This window comes from Vicugna pacos, chromosome 32 (genome assembly GCF_048564905.1).
Source record: "Vicugna pacos chromosome 32, VicPac4, whole genome shotgun sequence".
Lineage (NCBI taxonomy): Eukaryota > Metazoa > Chordata > Mammalia > Artiodactyla > Camelidae > Vicugna > Vicugna pacos.
This window is the reverse complement of record NC_133018.1, coordinates 24310475-24332364: the sequence shown is the minus strand read 5'-3', so window position 1 is coordinate 24332364 and position 21890 is coordinate 24310475. Positions and strand designations below refer to the sequence as shown.

Sequence of the window (21890 nt, the reverse complement as noted above, 5' to 3'; positions counted from 1 at the left end):
TGCCTGATGGTAGAATCGTGGGTGATCCTTTCTCTTTCTCTGATGCCCTGTGTTTTCTCATCCCCTCTCCCTGATGTCAGTATGCGTTACTGACGCAGCTAGACAAACGGGAAGCTTTTAAACGTTGGCTCTGTTAGCTGGCACCCTCCTCCCTGGGTGTGTGTCTGGGTGAGACAGGCCCCCGGGCCCTCCCTTCTGGGACGTGCGCATCCAGCAGCTCTCACTAGCATGGCAGAGACCATGGAAGCTCAGTCACGCCGGACAGCAGACATCCCAGCACAAGGCGGGTGTCAGATGGCGCCTGCAGTCCTGTCTGCACATGAGCCTTAGCGTCCCCTGTTTTCATCGATGGACCAAAATGATCTAAGCGTGAATCATCCCCCGCTAACTTATACTTGCGTTCAGAATACATTAATTCCCTTTTTAAATGAGTGATTTCATCTCAGAATTATGGTTTTAAGAAATGTCTCCCTGGGCAAATGTTTAAGAAGTTGGGTCCCCTGATTCACTCACTGACGGAGGGGTTGGGGGGAGCTGAGGGGTGTTCTGGGGGGGCAGGCAGGGGGACGCGGGTGGGGCACAGGTCCAAAGGCCCCTCCTCTCCCGCCCTCCCCTCCTCCCCACAGAGCCTCCCGAGTGTCCAGTCCACAGAGGCTGTTCCAGAGCCACGGCTGACAGGACATGAACCCGGCCAGGGACACCTTCATGGGGTTGAGAAGACACCCAGACAGAGTCCGTGAGATCTAATCTAATGGCTATTCTCGTCATTAAAGGGGAAACTCCAGGTTTAGGCAAGGCTCGGAGGAAAGTCTTCTTCATATAAATCAAACAAATCACTTGTATTTCTCCATCATTAATACGGCTCCATGGCAACCTTTCCTCTCACCTGTGCTTCTGTTAATAAGGGCTTGAAGGAGATGCTCTTTGCTGCTGCCAGGTCAGGGCACTGCCCCTCACTGTCCCTTGCCCCCACGCCCCCTTCTGATCCTGGGTCACCGGCCCAGGCGGCTGATGCTGGGGCGGGTGGGAGCCGATCCTGCACTTGGTGGCTTTGTGAGATCACCATTGTCCGCCTGTACCCCCGGGCCCCCCTTCACCTTCTCCATGTCCTGTTGTTGATGCTGAAAGGACACTCACAGCACACGCTGAGACCTTCCTGCAGTAACACAGCGAAAAGACACCAGCAGCCAAAGCGTGTGACCATCACATCGTACCTGGGTGACAGCTGCTACGAATGGGTCAGAGTTCCCATGACGATGCACATTGTCGTTGTGTTAAGGAGGGGGAAGTGATGCCAGCTCAGGATCATTTCCTTTAATCTCAGGAAGTGTCATTTCCTTCTGAAACTGTCAGGGAGGTCAGGCAGCTGCTGGCCTCGCAACCCCCGCGTAGACGCGAAAAATCCGCCCCGGGGGTGGGTGGGTGAGGAGCGAGCTCAGGAGCTTCAGCCCAAGGCTGAGGGTCCACCCCGTGGAGGCTCCGTCCTCATCCCCACCAGCCTCCCTCCAGGGTTCAAAGCCAAGCTACACGCGGGGCGTCGGCCCGGGATGGCTAATTGATCGAGCACCGACTTCCAAAGGTGTGTTAAACAGAAAAAGCTGAAATCCCGCGGAGGAGAGGATTCCAGGCTCGTGGACGCTGGCCTTCACCCAGTGGTGGACAAGGAGGGGCACCGGGGCACGTGTCCCCTTCAGTTAGGATTCGGGGTAAGTCAGGAGCCCGTGGGAAGGGGCGAGTCCTCACCCAGCATGTGAACCCTGGGCCCCCCTGCGCGGAGACGTTAACACGATCCCACCGCCCCTCAGGGGTCTCAGCCAGGAGGCCGGAGCCCCACGGCACAGCGCCTCCGGAGAGGACCCCGCCCTGGGGGAAAGCCGGCTCTGGGGTGTTCCCAGCACAGGGCGAGTCAGCGCAGGCGCCATCGAAGTCCACTTATTAGTCATTAGAGAAGATTACACGGGATTTCAACCGGATGATTCAGGCCATTGGGGTAAAAGGGTTGTTTGCACTAAGGGGATTACGAAAGGGAGGAACACGTGCCACCAACTCCCACAGAACTCAGCATCCCTGGGTCCAGGCGGAGCGCCAGGAGTGGGGGAAATGTACCAGGTGTGACCCCCGCCTCCCTGCCTAGGATGGTCCCAGGGTCCCCGAGACAGAGCCCCGCTCACACCCAGGCCTGCCCAGTGCACGGTCGTCGACGAGCAGCTGCTGCAGCGTGGATGAAGTGTCACATTTTGATGACATAATTGCCTACCTTGATTATGTAATTAGTTAGAACCTGAAATTATTTACGAGAGAGGCGCCGTTTTGTAATTTGAGCCATGATTTGTAACGGCGAGCCTTGTGAAATCCCGGGTAAGGCGCAGAGAAGGCGGTTTTGCAGGGCTGAAGACCGACGCCCTCAGCAGACCGGGTGCTAACACTTTCTTCAGGAATCAAAAGAAGTTTGGAGCGCGAGTGAGAGCTTCAAGTTATAAAAGCCAATAAATTAAATAAATAGAAAGTGGTTTTGAAATATGCTGCACAAACTGCTAATGTGTCACTGAGTGTTTCAAAATTATTTACTTTGCAAGAGATTGTGAAACCCTCAGGTGTTCTTCAAAGACAAGGGTTGGGAGTTTTCCGAAATATCTAAAACTGCTGTGCGTGTGCATGTGCATAACTCCTTGAGTTAAAGCTACTTTGCACGCAGCCGGTGTACACGAGCGAGCGGACATCATTTAATAGTCAACTCTGGGGAGCTGGGGGGTGTATTTTGACATCTCTCTTGGAGGAAGTTCTGCATCTGAAGCAGTTTTGAAATCCTTACAGTCCAGCTCCATAAATTAGGGCCCTGGGGAATCAGGGGAACAGATAATAAAAGAATGAAAAGGTAAATCCTGTTGTTGAGGAAAGTCTGGGGACTGGAGGAGGCTGCAGGGCGGGGATGGGATGGGACCCTGCCTGGGGGCTGCGCGGCCTCTGGGTCAGGGTGTCGCAGAACACCCGTCCTGGGCTGACCCTGCTCTGGGGAGGAGCGCGTGCTCCCTCGCTCCCTCCCCCACCCCTCGACCAGGCTGGGCAGTTCTGCTGCCTGCTGACCTCTCCCAGTAACCCTCCAAATCTACGCTGGGAATCTTTCAAAGTCAGAATGAAATAGGTGACCTGATTATTTCACAGCATCAACTTTTTGTTGTAAAGATGTAAAACCAATGTTGATGTAACGGAGAAAGAGGTATGGGGTGGAAAGAAGAACTACACGTGGGCTCATTCGTTAAAGTTTATGTGCGGTCTTTTCTGATGGCTCTGCAAGACTGACCGGCGGCCAGCTGATGGGAGGGGCACCCTGTGGGCAGAAGGCTGGGCCAGGGGTCCTGGAGCTGCAGGAACGTGGATCACGCTGAGTGATCTGGGCAAATCCCTCTTTCCTTCCTCCCTTCCTTCCGTGGAAAAAAAGGGTTAAGGCTGAGTCCCGACTCTTGGACTTTTATGGGCAGAATAGAAACCGGGCCCAGAGGTTGAGGAACTGAGTGCAGTAAGGGGGGGCGCGTGGTGCCAGAGGAGACCGCCTCCCAGGGGGATTATGTGGGACCTTGGGGAACGCTTCCAGGTTCCACAACACACAGAAGAGAGGCCTGAGGGAGGATCTAAATCAGGTGCTGGTGTGAGGTGTGCGAGAGATCAGCAGCCTGACAAGTGTCTTGAAAAAGGAGCCTTTTATAAACAACAGTTTTTTGTGGTTTTTGTTTTTAGAAATGACAAACTTTGACTGCAGGCACGAAGGACAGATATTTCTTCTCTTCTCTCTGGGTTAGTAGAATATTACTGATGTTATGGAGCGCAGTGAGCTGAGCTTCACGAACAGAGCACGTGACTTCCTGCCTTTGCCAGGCGCTGCGGCTGGCTGCCCCCGAGCTGCCCCCACCCCCTTCCCCCTGCAGCCCCTGACTGTCTGCCAAGTCAAGTACTGAGTTTCCCACCCTCCTTTGTGCCGGCCCGGTCAGCTCCTCACCCCGGTCGGCTCTCCTGTCCTCTGCCCACACGACCCGCAGGCGGCTTTGTCAGCCAGGCTTCTCCCCTTCAGAGCACAGGGCAGGCTCCAGCCCTCGCACCTCCTCCCGCCTGGCTTCCTCTGGCCTCTGCTAATGAAAAGGAAGCCTCCTCCCCCGCCCTCCTTCACACGAGGTCACCAACCCATCATTAGATGTCTTTATTTAGAGAGCTTTCCTGCCCAGGCCTGCTCCCAGGGCAGGATGGTATTGATGCAAAATCCATCACTTAATGGGCCTGAGCACTTAATCAATGAGGCAACATGGAGCCCTGTGTGACTCAGAGGTGCTGGGAGTGCAGGCGAGGCTAGCAGAGCATCCAGAGTGGGTGGAAGGGCGGTTTTTATTTTTGATCCTGTAACATCCACGCCCCAGCAATCGGCAGCCGACTCCACATCGTGTCGTCGTGTCGGCATTGCAGCAGAATTCCATTGCAGCTGGAGTGTTTGCACAGTTATTCATTTCATAATGCCACATTCCTTCAGTAAATACTCATCTTCCTGCTACATGCCAAGCACTGTTCTAGGCACAGGAAGAGTGAAGAAACAGTTCAGATCTTTGCTCTCACCGAGTTTATATTCTTGTGATGAAATAACTATGGTGGTGGTGATGATGGTGATGATGGAGGTGAAGATGATGGTGATGAAGGGGATGATGGGGATGCTGATGTATTGGGAGCAGCAGCAGGGGAAGCAAACAGATGGAGCGGTTGTTGAGTAAACGCTTCCATAGCACTTATGCATCAGACACTATTCGCAACATCTTGCACGTGTTAACTGACTCGTGACACCTGAGGTAGGTGCTCTCATCATCCCGAATTGATAAATGAGAAGCCGAGGCACAGAGAGGCCGAGGTCACACAGGAAGGCGTGATGCTGGGATTCAGAGCCGGCCTCTGGTTCCAGAATCACTGGGCTCAGAAACTATGCTCTAAACAAATCGGCAAATAATTTCAGACAGTGACAAGTACAGTGAAGAAAATCAAAGAGGGCACTGTGAGTGTGACTTAGTGTGAGGAGTCTGCATGAGACAGAAAGTCAAGGGTGGTCTCCCTGAGGAGGTGATACTGGAGTTGAGACTGAAAGGATAAAGTTTGTGGAAACAGTGTTCAGGCAGGCGGAACACCAAGTGCAAAGGCCCTGAGGTAGGAGTGAGCCTGGCCTGTTCAAGGAACAGTAGGAAGGTCGGAGAGGCTGAAGTGGAATAGACAGTGGGTAGGGGACACTGAGTAAGAGAGCCAGGCCGGGGCCAGGCCACGGAGGGCCCCCCAGGCTACAGGACACAGCATGGGGCTTACCCTAAGTAGATGAGGAGTCACTGGAGCTCTTGGAGGGAGTCACTTGAGCCACTCCGTCATCACTGAGCCTGGCCCACGGGTGGAAGCAGGGGTCTCTGCGGTACCATGGGGGTCTGACGAGCAGAACGTGCTCTCTAGCATTTATAAACAAACACTGTGCAGGCCAGAGCCCTCTGAGGTTCTCATGTTTTGAAAAATCATTTTTAACAAACTGGTTCCCAGTAACTGGTTTCCTGGCCTGTCCCCACACACTAGTGTGCCAGTCAGGGTCAACGTGTGCATCTGAGTGGGTCCCAGCGAGCCAAGGTCAGGGCCCGGGGTCGGGACATCAGATCCAGTTCGTGCTTCTACACAGCGTTCTCTCCGTGCAGGACCCGACAACCTCCCAGGCCCTTCCGGGACTTTGTGAAGGGTTTATAGACAGAGGCAGCTGTGCCCACATGAGTCACCCCTGCCTCCCTGGAGGCCTGAGTCAGCCCACACTGACTTCTGCAGGCAGCTTGCAGGCGGGGTGGGCGGCTCTGTTGTTGTGGGCAAGGCTGAAATAAACACCTCCTCGCCCCGGCTCTCGCCGCCCACAGGAAAATCAATGATCAGAGGAGAAAAGCAGGGATGGGAGGGCGGAGAGGAACCCCAGAGGTGCCTGAGGTCCACGAGAAATTCATCTTATATTTATAGGATTTCTCTTTCCTGTAAGCCAGTCTGAGTTCCAGTTTCATCACTTGCTACTGAAACGGGCCTGAGCTAGAACAGTCACCCGCCCCGACCCACTCCCCTGCCAGAAGTAAAGTGTTAGCGAAAGCATAGCCAACAGCAAGAAGGAACTGTTTGCTCTTTCAAAATGACAGGCTCAATGCGATTGATGGGAAGAGAAATGTCGCTTCTTGCCCAAAGTGAGTCCATGCTGCTGCCACCAACTGAGAATTCAGCGCGGAGCCTGCCGGGGCCGCATCCGGGCATCCTGAGGCCAACCCTGCAGGGCGCTCTAGGGGGTTCAGCCGCAGAGGCGAGGTTGGCTTTATTTTCTCTTCTTCGTGGTCCCTCTAATGGTCTTTTTCAACTCTTGCCATTGTTTTGCATTTCTACTTTCTGCTAAAATAATCTCTAGTCCACGGGCTCATTAACCCCTCTTGCTACTCTGGGCTTGTTTGATGGGATGTCCTGGAGCTTAAGACCCTTCCCAGGGTCTGAAGATGCTCAATCAGGGCTCGCCGAGGCCCTGAAAGTCGGTTCCCGGGGAGGCTGCAACACGCCCGTCTTCATTACCCAGCACTCCAGGCTGGGGCCGAGCACAGTGTCCCATCACCAGGGCCAGGGCCTCAGGGAGAGCCTACTGTCTGCTAGCCTGTCCTGTGGCAGTGGGGCACGTTTCCTAACCCCCACACAAACCCTGAGTGGAGGGCAGAGGGCGGTGCCTGGAGGCTGCCCCCTGCTCTGGCCAAGTCAACGGCAGGTTCAGGGTGGGGGGGAGATGCCCCCTCTGTGAGGGTCCGAGTGTAGGCAGGGAGACCCTGACTCTAATGGCGGTCTTTGGGTCAAAGGAGAGAGACTTGTTGATCCCTTAGGATGTGATTCTCATCAGACTAGATGGGCTTAATCCCCCTCTTTCTGGGGTTTCCTTTCCCCACCTGTAAAGTAGGGGTGTTGGAGCAAAGTCATTCAAACATTCAGCAGATATCCAGGGACACCACATGCTGGACACCAAGGTGGAAATGATCCTTTGTCCCCATCAGCATGGAGCTGACAGCCCGCAGGAGAAGTCTTACGTTGAACAAATAATCACAGAAACAAATATGAAATTACCAACTGTGATACGTGCTAGGAAGAAAGTAAGACAGGTCCCTCAGGATAGTATGAAATACGGGATGGAGATGGGGGGGCAGTGATGGGGATCACCTGGCTTTGATTTCCAGATTCCAGGGGCTGGAGATGACCCCACCCAGCCGAAAGGCTTGGGAGACATGTCATGAGGGAGAGTTAGGGCAGCCTGATTTGGCAAATGAAAATAAAAGATGTGCAGTTAATTATGCATTTTAGGCAAATAATACATGTGCTTTTTGGTCTAAGAGTGTCCCATGAACTTTTTAGGACATATTTGTAATAAAAAATAATTTTGTCTGTCTGGAATTCAAATTTAAACGGAGATTTTGCCTTTGTCTGGCAGCCATGGGAGAAATTTCCCATCCCCCCCCCCCCGCCCCTGCCTGGACCTCCCCAGCCACCTTCACACCAGGAGAAGCAGGTGCCGAGACAGAGAAGAGCCTGATCTGGGGCTGAACTTGAACATAAACCTTAGTCCTGATCGGTCGTTTGCACCAAAATGGCTGTTTTAAACCCAAGTGACTGGGTTACCTGATGATCAAATTAACGGGGGAAGTGGGGCTTTTAGAGGCTAGTGCAATCCAGGTACAGACGAAGGAAGATAATCACACTGCACATTTGAGTGGGGCTGAACGCTTCACATACATTTGTTGTGGAGCATAAGACGGCTCTGGTTCCCGTGGGATGTGCGACTGCAGACCCTTTGGAGAGTCCGGATCCCAGAGAAGGGCGCTCTCGACGGACCACTGCTCTGAACATTTGTCTGGGCTTGCTCTGAGGTCATCTACAGCCACCGTGGGGACCGAAAGGAGGTAATATTTTATGTAAATCATTGTAGCATCCAGCAGGGACTGGTACCCACAAGGCTGGGGGTGGATTGAGCTCAAGGCTCGAGCCTCCAGGCCTCAAGGAAGAACAGCAGGTGCCTGTTGTCCTCCATGAGCCCCCCAGGCATCTGGAGGAAGAAGAAAACGAGGGACATTTGCCTGACCAATCGGGCCCAGAGAGGGCGTTTGGTCCCGCCTCCTCTTCACAAAGGACCTGTAATTTACATCCATGACATTATCTCCTGATGAGGTTTTATGTTTAATGACAGATACACAAAGAGAGGGCAGAAAGAGAATGACCTTCAACCTGTATCCCATGACTGGATGTGCCAACTGGCAGGGTTATAAATTGATTTATTAAACAAGTTCTCTAATAACCCTGGAAATAGAACAATCAGAGACCTCTGCATATTTTGGGGTTAAAATTATTCAATTTATATGTGACCCCCCATTCACACTATCAGTTAAATTTGATTAGTGATTAAAAAGTGAAAAAAAAATACTTAGCAAGAAAACCCACACGGTCCCACAGTTATGCGTCTGTGTGTGGCTGTGTACAAAGAATTTAAATACAGAAATTAAGGGGGAGGGGAGGAAACTCAGATGACTGAGTGCTTGTCAGCCTTAATGTGTGACTTGACACTGCCACTTCTCTGATGTCTTCTCGCCTTCCCGAAGAAAAGACCAGGAGTTCCTGACTCTCTGGCTGCATTTCTCTTCTCCCGTCAGACTGGAGAGTGCTGAACTACACGGGTCGCATGCCCGAAATGTTTAATTAGAAGCAGACCTGGGTGTTTGCTTTCTAGATCACCCCCTCCAGACTTGGGCACAGGTGTCTGCGTGCGTCTGGGCTTCCTGGGACCCTCTCAGGAGCCGCCTTTCAAGGACAAACTCGGGCGCCTGCAGCACAAATGACGCTCGTTCAGAAAGACGGAGCGGATGTCTAGGTGCTGAAAACACGTTACTGCGTTCCTGGACTGTATCGTTGAGACAATTTTGTCTTTATCTTATACTCAGGGGGACAGTTGTTCCTGGAAGTGAAAGGCAAGTTAGAGGCTACTGCGCCCGTAAATCATCTATAAACAGAGGAAGAGCTGACCTCCCGCAGTGGTCGGACTTCTGTGTGTGTGAAGCTGGGGAATGTTCGTTTTAAATGTCTCAGCAGGACAAGAGTCAGACTGGCTCTGCACCCCAGCTCTCCTGTCAGATGGCAGCTTTCCTGCAGGAAGTCTGGATCCGGTGTGCACACCGAGAAGAGGCGTCCTGCGTCTGGCTGATTAGGGCTTCATGGGTGCCCCACGGTGAGTGTCAGCAGTGGGTATCAGAGGTCTTGGAAGGGAACAGCTGTTTCAGGGAATGGTGTGGTTGGATTTACCTTGCAGAGGGAGGACAGCTGACACATGGATCTTGTGAAATGCACCAAATGCCCTGTCATGGTGACAAACAATAAAAGCAATGACTGTTAACCAGAGTCCAGTGGCGCAAAAGCTTCTTAAAATATCATCAAACATTCCCCGCGGGCTTCCCTGGCTGCTGTGGCATAAATGTTTCAAGAAGCAATTTCCATCTCCCTTCCAGTTGCAACGGACATGTCTTTTTGTTTTTAAATTTCAAGTGTGTATCATCTGATAATTCATGGATCTCATGGACCTAAAATTCCAGTTTCTCTGAAATCATTGTCTTGAATTTCCTTCCTAACTCTGTCAGTGATCACCTGTACCCAGCTGAACTCCCTTTCTCGAGTTTACGCTCATTCATCTTGAATTACTTAGTTATACATGAAAAAGGCCCTCAAGGCTTGGGAACATCCTCTGGGCCCACTCCGGGGCAGTACTGCCGCCAAAGTCCAATCCTCTGCTTCGTGCTGTAGCAAAAGGGCGCCCAAGGTTTAGTGGGATACTTGTTTCTCCATAATAGACTACAATTCCCAGCCTCCCTTGCAGCAAGGTATGGTCACATGGTGAGTTCCAGCCAATGAGGTGAGAGAGGAAATTATGGGTACTATTTCCGGTTTTCCCTGAAGCCCGCTCTCCCTTCCTCCGGAAGTGAGTGAGTGTGCTGCCATCTTGGACCCCGAGGAGGGTGGGGGATCTGCCAGGGCTGGTGGAGCAAGACGCAGCCCGGGGCCTCGCATGGCGGGGTCACCGCATGACGCTCCACAGCCTATGCCGGGACTGTGGACAACAGGAAATTCCCGTTTTGTTGAAGCCACTCTTTCTGGGTCCCCGTCACTGCAGCTGAATGTGTCCCCTGAGGGATACACCTGCTCACACGCGAAGCTGCACGGACCCCTCGCCCAGGTTCCTGCGCCCTCAGGGAGGCAGGCTGGCTTGGGCCTCGTGGAGCCAGGGAAGGTGCTGAGCGGGTGTCCGCCGTGGCCTGGTGCCTGAGGCTCAGGAGCCCGAGTCCTCCGCCTCTTCTCTTCCACCTCCACCTTCTGTTCTCCTTGGGATGCCGAAGCCTCGGATGATAACGACCGACAGTCAGGAGCAGGCACCGTGCCAACGTGTCGCGTGAACAACCTCGTGGATCCTCACGAGGGTCCCGTGGGGTGGGTGACGTTTCAGCCCCCGTTCTACCGATGTGGGAACGGGGGCCCAGGGACCCCCAGTATCGGCACGGGGCTGGTGAGGGGGCGGCGCCGAGCCCCGGTGACTCCGCACTGGGAAGTCCTGTCACTGCCTGTGTAAATGCACCGCCTAGTTTCTGGTGGGTTTCTTTCTTAAAAGAGCCCCACAGAACAAGCCATTGGTCAGTCCCAGCTGTTCTCAGAGGTTACTTCCAGGGGGCTTCTCTTGGTCGCCCCACTTGTACTGGATGTGGGACACCAGCTGACCTCTGAGGGTCAACAGGAGTGGCTGAGAGACTGGGACGGCCCACAGCCCTTGGGCAGGGCGTGGGGAGACGGGCCTCAGGGCCCTGACCAGCTCGGACCCATCACCTCCCGCTGTCCAGGGTTGGGGGGGCAGGACAGTGTTCAGCACCCACCTGGGGCCCTGGGGGGCTCGGGAGCTCCTGCTTCTGCTTTCCCTTCACCCCCGCACCCCACTCTGCTTCTGCTCCTTAGCGGGGCAAAGGGAGAGCCCCCGACCCCACCACAGGGTTCCCAGCCAGGGAGTTGAGGAGAACCTAGGACAGACCCCGTGGGTGGGTGAGAAGCCTAGAAGCGTGCCCCCCAGACTGATGGGAAGTTCTGCCAAATGCGCGGTTGCAGGGGCTGAAGGGCGAGCGTGAACCAACAGGCGGTGCCCTTGCTGTGACCTTGGGGTCCACAGATACGTCCTCCAAAGTCGGGGGGCGGGGCCCCGGCAGCATCTGCTGGCAGAGGGATGACGTAGCCCCCGTGTCCAGCAGGCCTGCCCTCGGCCTCCACGGGCCTGGAGCCGCCCTCCCCGGGCCCTTCCTCTGCACCTGAGGTGGGGCTGCTCCGCTGGGCGGTGACCGCGCAGCCCTTCCACAGCTGGAGCCAGCAGCTGCTCGAGTCACTTAGGGACGGTTGTGTCCCTGCAGCGTCCCCGTGGGCTCTGTGCCCAGGAGGCCAGGAGGGGCTCTCGTCCAGGGAGCTGGGATTCTGGGCTGAACACACTCCGTCATGACGGCTGGTTCTGGATAAGAAGCGCGTGAGGTGTGAGCCTCAGTCTACGATCTTAGGTTTGCAAGGAAACAGCACTTTGGGTCGCTTTTCTGTAACTGAAGCTCATCTGTCTGAGGCTCTGCTGTGTGTCTTTGGTGGAGCCATCACGTCAGCCCGGTCAGGGTCCGCTTTCCCCTTCCCCTGGTGTTGCTCCAAGTCCCGCAAAGGTGAGGGGGCAATTTTTTTTCTTATTTATGTCCAAGACCTCCTCAGTACATTGACGTGTTTGGCAAATTTCCAGACGTATGAGTATGAGCTGAGTCAGAAAATGCAAGCCCCTCGCTGTCCGCCTGCGTCCAGGATGTGCTGGGGGCCGGGCTGCGGCAGCAAAGGAGGCCGGTCCCTCGTCTGGTCGGGTCAGGTCACTGTTCCAACCCTGACCACCGTCCTCCCTACCACTCAGTGGGCCCCAGGTTCCTACCCATAAACTCACTTTCTGCCTGACCTGCCCACGTGCCCATGTGAGACGCTGACCGGTGTGTGGGACCACGTGATGCTGTGACGTTGTGGGTGAGGGGCCCCTGGCCTCACTGGGACGTCATCACTCCCATTCATCCCTCAGACTCTGGTTCTCGCTGGTCTCTGTGATTCCTCCTCCTTCCCCAGGGCGTCCCCGGGATCCACGTCTCTCTCTGCCCCCCGACAACCTCTCAGGAGCCTGGGGAGCCCCAGCTGCTCCCTCCTCCTCCAGGGAAGCCTGGGGACCCCAAGATCAGTCTCACGACTCTGTGTGGATGCTCCCCAGACAGCTTCTCAGGTGCCGGGTCACCCAGAGCGGCCTCCAGGGCTGGTGGTTCCGCTGTGGGAGGTCCCTGATCTGAAGGCGGCAGGATGACACTGTCAGGAGGTGACTGGTGGGTTTTTGCTTTGGAGCCTCATTTTCTCCCCTCTCCCCTGCTCGTTGCCCTTGAGGCTTCTGCTCCGGGGGAAGTTCTACAGAAGGAACAGAGAACAAAGGAATAATATTCCTGTTTTTTAGGGTTTTTTTTTTCCCTCCTCAAATACATTGTTCTGCCGTAATGCAGAGAGAGGGAGAATCACTTTAGAGTCGGTTGTTTCCCAGCCCCCAGACAGGTGGAGATTGCCTCTAGGTTGGAGAAGAGAAATAATCCAGGAGGAAGAGGAGATACATGAGGAGAGGCCCTACACCCAGCACTTCCCCTGAGTTGGCTCTGAAATGGAGAGGGCCAGGCGCCCCTGGTGAGTGTGGGGTCTGCGCACTGAGGGGACTTGGGTTTGGTTCCTGCCTGGGATGTTGGAAGCACTGACCTCACAAGGGACCCCACGCAGCGAGAGTGAGGACGGGGTTGGGGGAGAGGAGGTGGCTGGTGGGGCCTCGGGGCAGAGAGGACCGGGGACAGACCTTGTGGTCCTTCACATCCCGGTGTGCGGGGTAGAGCATGGGTCACGCGGGGTCCCATGGAGGACGAAGTCCTACAGCGAAGAGGGGGCCGCGGCACCAGGAGAGCGGGGCGGGGTTGGGATGTGACACCAGGCACACTGAGCATCGCAGGAGCCGCCCCTGAATGGGGACGAGCTAGGTCAGCAGATGTCAGCATGCGAGGTGATGACCGAGAGCCCCGCCCCCACCCCCGTGTGAGCCATTTTAGAGGCACCTAAGAGGGGAGGGAGAGAAAGTCTCAGCTGTGTAGAAGAAAAGTCTGCCCTGAGCTGACACCATTCAGCTGGAATTGAGTCTGTGTTTTCTGCCATTAGGCAGAGTGAGAGCTCTAGAGAGAAACTATATTTAGTTATAAAAGAACCATGTTATTTTACACACTTGAGCTGAGGGCTTAGAAATCCATGTGATCTGAGTGTGCTTCGGGAGAAACGGTTACGGGCAGCGTAACAGATGTCAGATCTGCTTTAGAGCCAGCAGATACAGAAACAATTTTGTTTTCTTTACCAAGAAGTGGTGTTTGCCCGGGGCTGATGGCTGTTCTGGGTCTGACGTCATTGTGAGTCTGGAGGGCGGGTGCGGGGGGACATTCAGTCACCGGAGGGCGGGCAAAAGGCCGCCTCAGCCCAGTCCCGGGAGCAGCTGAGCCGGGAGGAGGGGGGAGAAGCAGAGGACGGATGGAGGGAAGAGGAGGCAGAGGGCAAAGGAGGGAGAGAGAGCTGGGCTGCGAGGAGGGGCGTGGGGTGGGGGAGCCACAGGCGAGGTCCTGATTTGGGGGCACCTGCCCGGCTCAGGTCTGGGGAGGAGGCGGGGAGCTTCTGGTTGGAGGAGGAACCACCAGCAGAGCTTTTCCTCCCGCCGCGTGCAAGGCTTCAGGATGCGCTGCTGCCTTCACTCACTCAGGAGAGCTTTGTCACTGCTGACAGATGGTGCCGAGGAGGACAAGGACCTGTCCTCCTAGGAAGCCGACAACAGACAGTAAAATGAGAAGAAAGCCAAGACGGTTTTCTGTAGTGATGATGGCTGCACCGGGAACAAGACAGTGATGGGGCGGAGAACCACGTGGGGACCGCTGCCACGGGGTCAGAGAAGGTCTCTGCGACGGGACAGCAGCGCTGAGAGCGGGAAGGGGAGAAGGAACAGCCACGTGGACGTGGCGGGAAGACCGTTCTAGATAAGGGCAGAGCAAGTGCAAAGCCCATGGGACGGGCTGACGCGTGGGGCCTCTGACAAACCGGAAGAACCTGAGCGCCACCGACACCACGTGAGCACTGAGCACAGCCCCTGAGGCCAGGTCGGAGCCCGCGGCGGGGCCAGGTCAGGTTCTGCCTAGCAAGTCCTGGTGAGGAGTGTGAACCTCCTCCTCACTGCGGGGGTGGCTGGAGGAGTTTGCCTCCATCAGACCCAGACCCCACAGCCTGCCCCTTGAGGCTGTTTTCTGCCACCTGCTGGTGCGCTCCCCCTGCCCTCCGGCATCAGTGGTCTTTCTCTGGAACACGCGCCTCCTCTCTGGGGCCAGCTGCCCGTGCACCCTGTAGAGGTACTTGGGTCTCTGGGTGACCTGGGATTCTGTGGGAAGCTGACAAGCTCCTGTGGACAGCGGCGAAGCCTGATGGCCGAATGCCGACCAGAAGGGAGACCAGGCTCGACGGGCTCTGAGGGGCGCCTGGGAGGAGCTGCGGGCTCCACTGGGCTCTGTCCTCACCAGCGTCCCCACGGACCGGGTTTACATCCAGAACGCAGAGTCCCTGCCTGAGCGCTGATGCTCTGGACCATGTGACTGGGGCAAAAGCTGCATGGCACTGAGCGTGTAAAATGGGGGGGATGACGTGGAACCCGAGAAGACAGCAAGGGGCAGCAGAGCCTGCCTGTCGCCCCTCAGTAGCCTGTCTTCTCGCCCCCGTAGTCACAGCATGTTCATCTGGCTGCACAGCTGTCTGCAATGCCAGCTGCGTTTTCAGCATTCTCTTCATGCTCCACGCACGGTCCATGTGGCTGATTTCTGCCCAACAGTCTATGAAGAGACCCTTAAAGGAAAGGGTCCTGTCATGTTTTGCAAATGCTAAAGAGCATCATTCCCACAGTCAGAATAAAGAAAAGGCAGGAAGTCTGCCCGTGAGAGAGTGGAGGCTGCAGGGCCACCAGCCAACCTGAATCTAAGGAAGGCAGCTGCCTCCAAGGAGGGATGGGGATGCAGCCCTGGTCTGTCGGGGTCAGAGCGAGGGGAGTGCAGGGCTCCCGTAAGTGCAGGTAAGTGCATTTCTTCTGAAGTGTCCACAGGTTTCCAAAGGCTCAGGGTGGGCAGGCCTGTGAGTGCAGACCCTAGAAGCCAGGCACGTGGCGAGGAGGGCGCAGCCCCTCGCACATGCTGCTCCGTGGACCTGCTGCTCAGGAGAAGGACTGGCGGCAGGCCGGGCAATGGGAGGGAGCCTCCCTCTGTGATGCTGTTCTGGGAGAGGGGCATGGCTGTCACTGCAGGGAGGGAACAAGCCCTTCCCAGGTCCTCCCCCCTCATCTCACTCCTGGGGCACAAATGTCAGGCAACTCTGGGAGATCAGCAAACCCTGCCATCTCCACGGCAAATGGGTCTCTGCCCATTATGACGAGGGGAAGGGATCAGAACGACATCCTTCTGAGAGAGAGAGAGGAAAACAACCACCACCCTGGGCGCAGATCATAAGGGGACCTTCTGCTGATGGAGGACAGGAAGCTCTCTCACAGACACATCAGAGTGACAAAGCGGAGTGTGGATGACACGGTGGCTGGTGGGTCAGGGTCACTGTGAACGCCTCATTTTCAAGACAGCGACAGGGAGCCTACCTAATACAATCAACTGGGACAACAGAGAAGGTCCCCATCGCCCATCGTGAAGTTAGCAGGCACGGAGTACAAGTCGCAGCAGAAGGCCGCTGGGAGAGGGACAAGCGTGTAGAGAGAGACCTCCACGCCACAGGCTTATAAGTAAATCCTAAAGCTGAGGGTGGAATAGGAATATTGGGAAATAGCCTCTTGAAACGTAATCCCCACTGTAGCCACAAGGTAACACTACAGGAGTGTGAAGGCTGGGGTGCGCCGCCAGTAACTTACAAACAGCCACATCCAACCCCAGCTCAGCTCCTGTCTGGATGAATTCACCCCAGCCCCAAACAAAGCCCCCTCATAAAATAGGAGGCATGTACATTTCCAGGTGTAAATATTATTGCCTCCATTTCTACTGTCCATTCCCATGTCCACCTTTCAACCAAAAAGTCCAGGACACAGGGAAAGACGAGGAGGAAAAAAAATCCACTGTCAAGAGACACAGCAACCAACACAAACAGACTCAGGTATGACACAGGCGGTTGGAACTAAGTCAGTGAATCTAAAGCGACTCTGAGTAACATGTTAAAGCGTCTAGTGGAAAATACAGAGGAGAAGCATGAAGAAATAGCAAAGCTCAACAGAGAGGTGGAGGCCAGAGTGTAAGGGGAAGTGAAGCACAGGACCAGAGATGCAGACCCTTCTCACGGACACACCTGTGCACCTGGCACACAGCTAAGAACAGGGTGAGCAGTTATTAGCAGGTCAGTAGACATTAAGCAAACTGGAAAACAAAGGGGGGAAGGGAACTACCTTTGGCCCAGGCTAGTACTCAGCAAACTGAGTTTACGTGAGAAGTTTACCACTATTTTGTTCATAGTGTGCTCAGAGAATTAAGGATTGAATTCTTTAAAAAACTGTGAATGGAACAGAGAGAAAACACAGCATGAAGGAAGACAGCAAGGACTTCAGCGTCATCTTGCCTTTAATACCAATGCTGGCTTTGCCACTTCCCAGCCCTGGGCTCTGGGCAAGCGATGTAAACCTTCTGGGCCTCGATCCCTGTAAATCTGTGAAGTGTAGTTACGTGCAGAGTGGAGATAATCGCAGTAAGTCTCTCCGCAGGGCCCGGGGAGGGCTCCCCCACTTTACAGTGACAGCAGTTGTTGGGCGGGAGGCAGGGCGGACAAGAGGGAACAGGAAACGTAGGGGGGGAGCACGTTCACTCCTGCGACTGCGGTGACGGCCTCACACGGACACTCAGCTGCCCCAGGTGACCAGGAAGTGCCCTTCACTTTACGCCAAGAGGAACTCGGTGAAGCTGGGAAAGGCAGAAAATAAAGGCACAGTGGACAATTCAGGGACTTTCTCAGAAAAGCCGAGCACCCACGACCCCAGGCCGGGCAGCTGAACACCGCCCCCGCCGGGCACAGCTTTCCCGCTGATGATCTTTACATGGAAACGACAAAGCGGGGAGCACCTGGGGGCGACCTGGAGCGCTGGCTTCCGCCCCGGTGTGTGGCCTCACCAGCCCCGGGGGGCACCTCACTGCACGCAGAGTTCGCCTCTGAAGGCGGCCCCGGGAGCAGGGCCTCTGCCCGCGGTGTGGTCTCTGCGGGGCCTCCGACTGGGGGGGGGGTTCCATGCCTGAGTCGGGACGCAGGACGAGGAGGACCCGTCACTCACTGACCCCACTGTCAAACCGCTGCCGGTGGCTCGGGGCGCACCCTCGGGAGGGAGCCTGTGGGCGGGAGACCCGCACACTTCCTCGGGAGACTGACTGGCAGGGCATCGGGCTGCAGAGCTGTCGCCGGGCTCCCCCACGCCCGCAGGGGGGCGGCTGGTCCCAGTTTTCCCAGGAGGCGATTTCCAGCCCAGCTCCCACAGCTCCTCTGTCTGGAGGGAGGAGCTGAGTGGGTGGAAGGCATTTCCAAGTCACAGCATCGCTGCTCACAAGGGGCCGGGGCTGGGCGGCAAATACTTGACAAACTAGAGCCAGCGTGTTACCCGAGGTACACACAGCCGGCTGCCTCGCCTGCTGCCCTGGACGGAGGACGGGTTCCCTTCCCACTCTACTTGTCAGTGACCTTGTTGACAGGGACGTGGGTGGGAGGTGGTCACTCAGTGACAGAGGACAGCAGGGCAGGGCTTGCCCCTGCGCCGGCCCTGCTCCATACCAGGAGCTGCAGAGCCACGTGCCCCGCTCCCCGAGAAGCGCCCCCCCCCCGACTCCTCGGGGTGGGAAAGGCACTGGCGGGGCTGCGGCAAAGGCTGGGGGGACGGCTGGTGCTGGGGTTCCCGGGATGTCTGACCTCGGGGTCCTCGTACTGGTGCAGCAGCCCCTTCATCCTGTCGAGTGCGCCACGTGCAGAGGACGCGGGGGGGCAAAGGCTGGTCTGTGAGACGAGCCCAGCGTCTCGGCTCGGAGTCCGGGGTTCCCAGCATTCGGACAAAGTCGCTACCGCGGCGTGTGCCAGTGCTCTCGAAGCCGCGTGTGCACTCAGACGTTCACTCTCCGCAGTAAGCCACACGGTGTGGTGTCGTTACTACTATTCACGTACGAGGAGGTGACACACAGGGAGGGGAAGCGCCCTGGAGGCACAGGGGCGGGGGCGCTGGAACGTGGCTCTGAGGCGCCGCCCCGCGTGCCCGAGCGCTCGGGACGCCACTCAGCGGGACGGCGCCCTGGGCCTGGGACCTGTCGTATCAGCTTACGCTGCGGTCACAACCCTGGGGGTCCTGGCTCTCCCGGCAGAGGTCCCGGGGCTGCAGCCAGAGGGTCACCGCTGGCTGGTCTCAGCCGCCCTCGGCACTCCCCGCCCAGCTGGGCTGGGAGGGAGGAGGTGAAGGCCCGCGAGGCCCAGTGGGCGCCTCTCTTCAGCCTGCGGCCTGGGGGTGGCTCCCCGTCTCCCGTCCCCCTGGACCAGCAGGCTGGCGGGCAGCCTCCCTCCCATCTCAGCACGTGAGCACTTTTCCAGACGGGGGTCGTCAGTCTGCAGGCGCTGCCCACACCGGTGGGAGAAGGGACGGGGTAGGACACTCCCCACCTGGAAAAGCTGTCTGATCTCCCAGAACGTGGCCACGTGTGGGCCTGGGGCCCCTCCGCACCGCTCACAGCCCTGACCCGCCGTGTCCTGGCTGGACTCGGACGTCACGGCTCCCACTGCCCATCTGGGGGCCGATGTGGTGGTTCCTGACCCATTTGGTCTTGTCTCTGCCTCCCACGGTGACCAAAGTAAACTTAAGGCATTTTTGTCACTTCCCTGCCAGGTGCCGCAGACTCTGCCACCTCGGGGGCCCCAAATCTCTGAGTTCAGAGCTGCTCGGATGATTAGAAAACTCTTCACCGAGAATGGGATTACTTCCCGCAGGCCCCATGTCACCAGCCTGCTCAGGCCACCCCGGGATGACGGCTTTCCAGATGTGCCCGGTGTCTGATCACAAAAGCTCATCCCAGCCCGACCGCCCAGTGTGACTGAGCCAACTGCACACTGCTGTTCAGGAGGCTTGTCTGGGGACAATATTGTTTCCTACTAACTTCTGAGCAAAGATGGATTCTTCCCATAATGCAGTCATAAAGCCGTCATAAGCAGTAACTCTGGGTTTCTTGTGTGAGTTGTAAATTATCTGCTAAGTGGATAGAAAGCAGTTTAGCCCGTAATGCCTGGTATCGTCAAGGAACACCAGGAAGCAGAGCCCCACCTGTTCTCAGGGCTGCTGTTTCCGTGGGCGGGAAGCCCCGGCCCTCGTAGGGGGACCCAGTATTCCCTGGTGCCCAGACTGGGACGGGGACACTGCGTCAGTCACCTGCTGCCACAAGAATGCTGCATCACGAGTCACACAGACCCCTGGTGGCCTAAGCCACAGCCTTTGTCCTCAGGGGTCTGCAGACCCACTGAGGGTCGGGTCGGGCAGGCTGGCTCTGCGGGGCGGCGCTCCTGGTCTCGGGGCGCCCTCGTGAGTGGGCAGAGGGCTGGGGACTGCCTGGTCTGGGCTGAACGTGGCTGAGGGGTCTCTGTGCTTTGCGTCTCTTACCCCCGGGGCCGTGGGCCGGCCTAGGTCTGCTCCCACAACAAGCACAGGGGAGTCCGAGGGAACAGGACGCAGCAGAGGGTTCTGGCGTCCATCTGGGAGCTGCCCCACGGCCCCTTCCCCTGCAGCTAGTGGCCAGAGCAGGCACGTGTTCAAAACTGAAGCCAGGGGAACGGGTGAGGATGCTCGAGCAGGGGAAGGGCTGAGAACAGCAGCACGACCGCTCATGGCCTCAACCTCAGACTTTCCAGCTGGTCCCCAGGCGGGGTCAAATCGCAGGTACCGGACAGGACTGAGCGAGAAGAGGGTCATCACAGACACTTAAAATCCGGCTCCACCCTGAGCTCACAACATTCGGTGAGTTAGCGTGAGAGCGTGTGTGCGTGTGTGAGCACGCGTGCGTGTAAAACCTCTGCAGTTATCTTTCGTTTGAAGCAAGTGTGTTTTCATTACAGTTGACCCTTGAACAGCTCAGGCGTGAGGGACGCAAGCCGCTCGTGCAGCTGACAACCTGTGTCTAACGTTACCTCTGCAGCCACGGTTCCACATCCTCGGATTCCAGCAACCTCGGTCGTGTAGTACAGGGGTGCTTATGTACTGAAACAAATCCGTGTATAAGTGGCCCCACAAAATTCAAATCATATTATTCAAAGGTCAACTGTATACATTTTGAGGTATGAATGATGTTTTTTGTTTTTATGTGTCTGTATGTGTAACAAAAGTGTAACATTTTCCTTTATAGTTAAAATGCTTGCCAAAATAATTAATATTGTCTTAATCCAGTCGAATACCCAGATTGTATTCTAATTTTTCCAGTTGTTCTGAAAATGTTATCTGCATTGATGTGTTACACCCAGGAGCCGTCAGTGCTTAGGAAACTGATGGTTAACGGTCAGGACTCAGCCTCCGTCCCGCCTTGCCAGTGGGACTGACTTGTCGGCCACAAGTCCCCAGGGCTCCACTTCTCGGGAGCCTGACACGCGCCGAGGGTGGATGAATGGCGGATTTGGTAAGGCATCGTTTTATAAACCTGAGTAGAACTGACTGTTGATCCAGGCCAGGCTTATAACTGAGGGGAACCAACAGGAGAAAGGTGGACGGACAGGATGTTCACCTGGTGCCAAGGCCCCCCACCTCCACCCCCACCCGCACCCTGGCGATTTCCTCCTGGTCACAGGGAGAAGTTCCACCTGCTCCCCAGATGACTGGCCATTGTCACCTGATCCAGGGCCATCTCAGCATTACGGATGTGCACCCGGCCCCCTTTGTCTCCTGACAGAGTACAAGGAAGTGCACTGTTAACATGTTCGCATGTAAACTACTCCACGGTTTACAACCTGATTTGTTTGGAGGTTTTCCTTGGCTTTGAACATCCCTCAAAATTCGAACAATGGACTGGACCTGGGCTTGTTTAGATGACCCAGACGCCAGGATCCTGGAGGGGGAATCTGAGTCCACTGAGTGTGTGGGAAAGGTTGAGGGGTGGTGGGGGTGCCTGTCCCCACCTTGGTGGGCACGGACCCAGAGCTGGGGTCTCCTGAATCCCGTCAGTGCCCTCTGTAGAGACTGCATAAATTTTACTCCTTTGAAATTTGTGATGTGGGATTGGAAGGTACAGGAGAACAGGGTTTGGGGAAACATAAAGAAGTAAAAGTACAACTAGTATTTCAGACTGGCTCTTGAGTGTGGAGACAAGGCCTGGGGCGAAGGAAGAGGGAGAGGGGACGTAAAAACAGAGAGGACAAGAGACTAAGGTCTCAGTAGGCAGAAGGGGCGGAGCCGGACCCCGCGGGCTCCTGGTTAGAATAGGCCCCAGGTGGGGGGCTGCCTGCGGCCCCTCCCGCAGTAGGAGGGCTCCCTTCTGCCGGCGCTGCTGCAGCAGCCTGGCCCTGCTACAACCCCAGGCGCCCGGCCGGTCTGGGACGACTGACCTGACCGGACGGCCTCCTGCTGTGGCTCTGAGCTTGGAGGCACCCCCAGCCCACTCAGCCTCCCGGACTCCAGTCGAGGTCCAGCCTCCTCCCAGCCCCGCCTTCGCCCTCACTTCGTC

The 21890-nt window shown here is 56.3% G+C and overlaps 1 long non-coding RNA gene across 1 annotated transcript; it reads left to right on the top strand.

Annotated features, from left to right (window-relative positions):
• The first annotated feature begins 12434 nt into the window (after positions 1-12434).
• On the top strand, positions 12435-19404 carry LOC140690909 (uncharacterized). Its single transcript, XR_012066260.1, has 2 exons — positions 12435-12810; positions 19079-19404. It is a non-coding gene; the product is annotated as an uncharacterized lncRNA (long non-coding RNA).
• The last annotated feature ends 2486 nt before the right edge of the window (positions 19405-21890 follow it).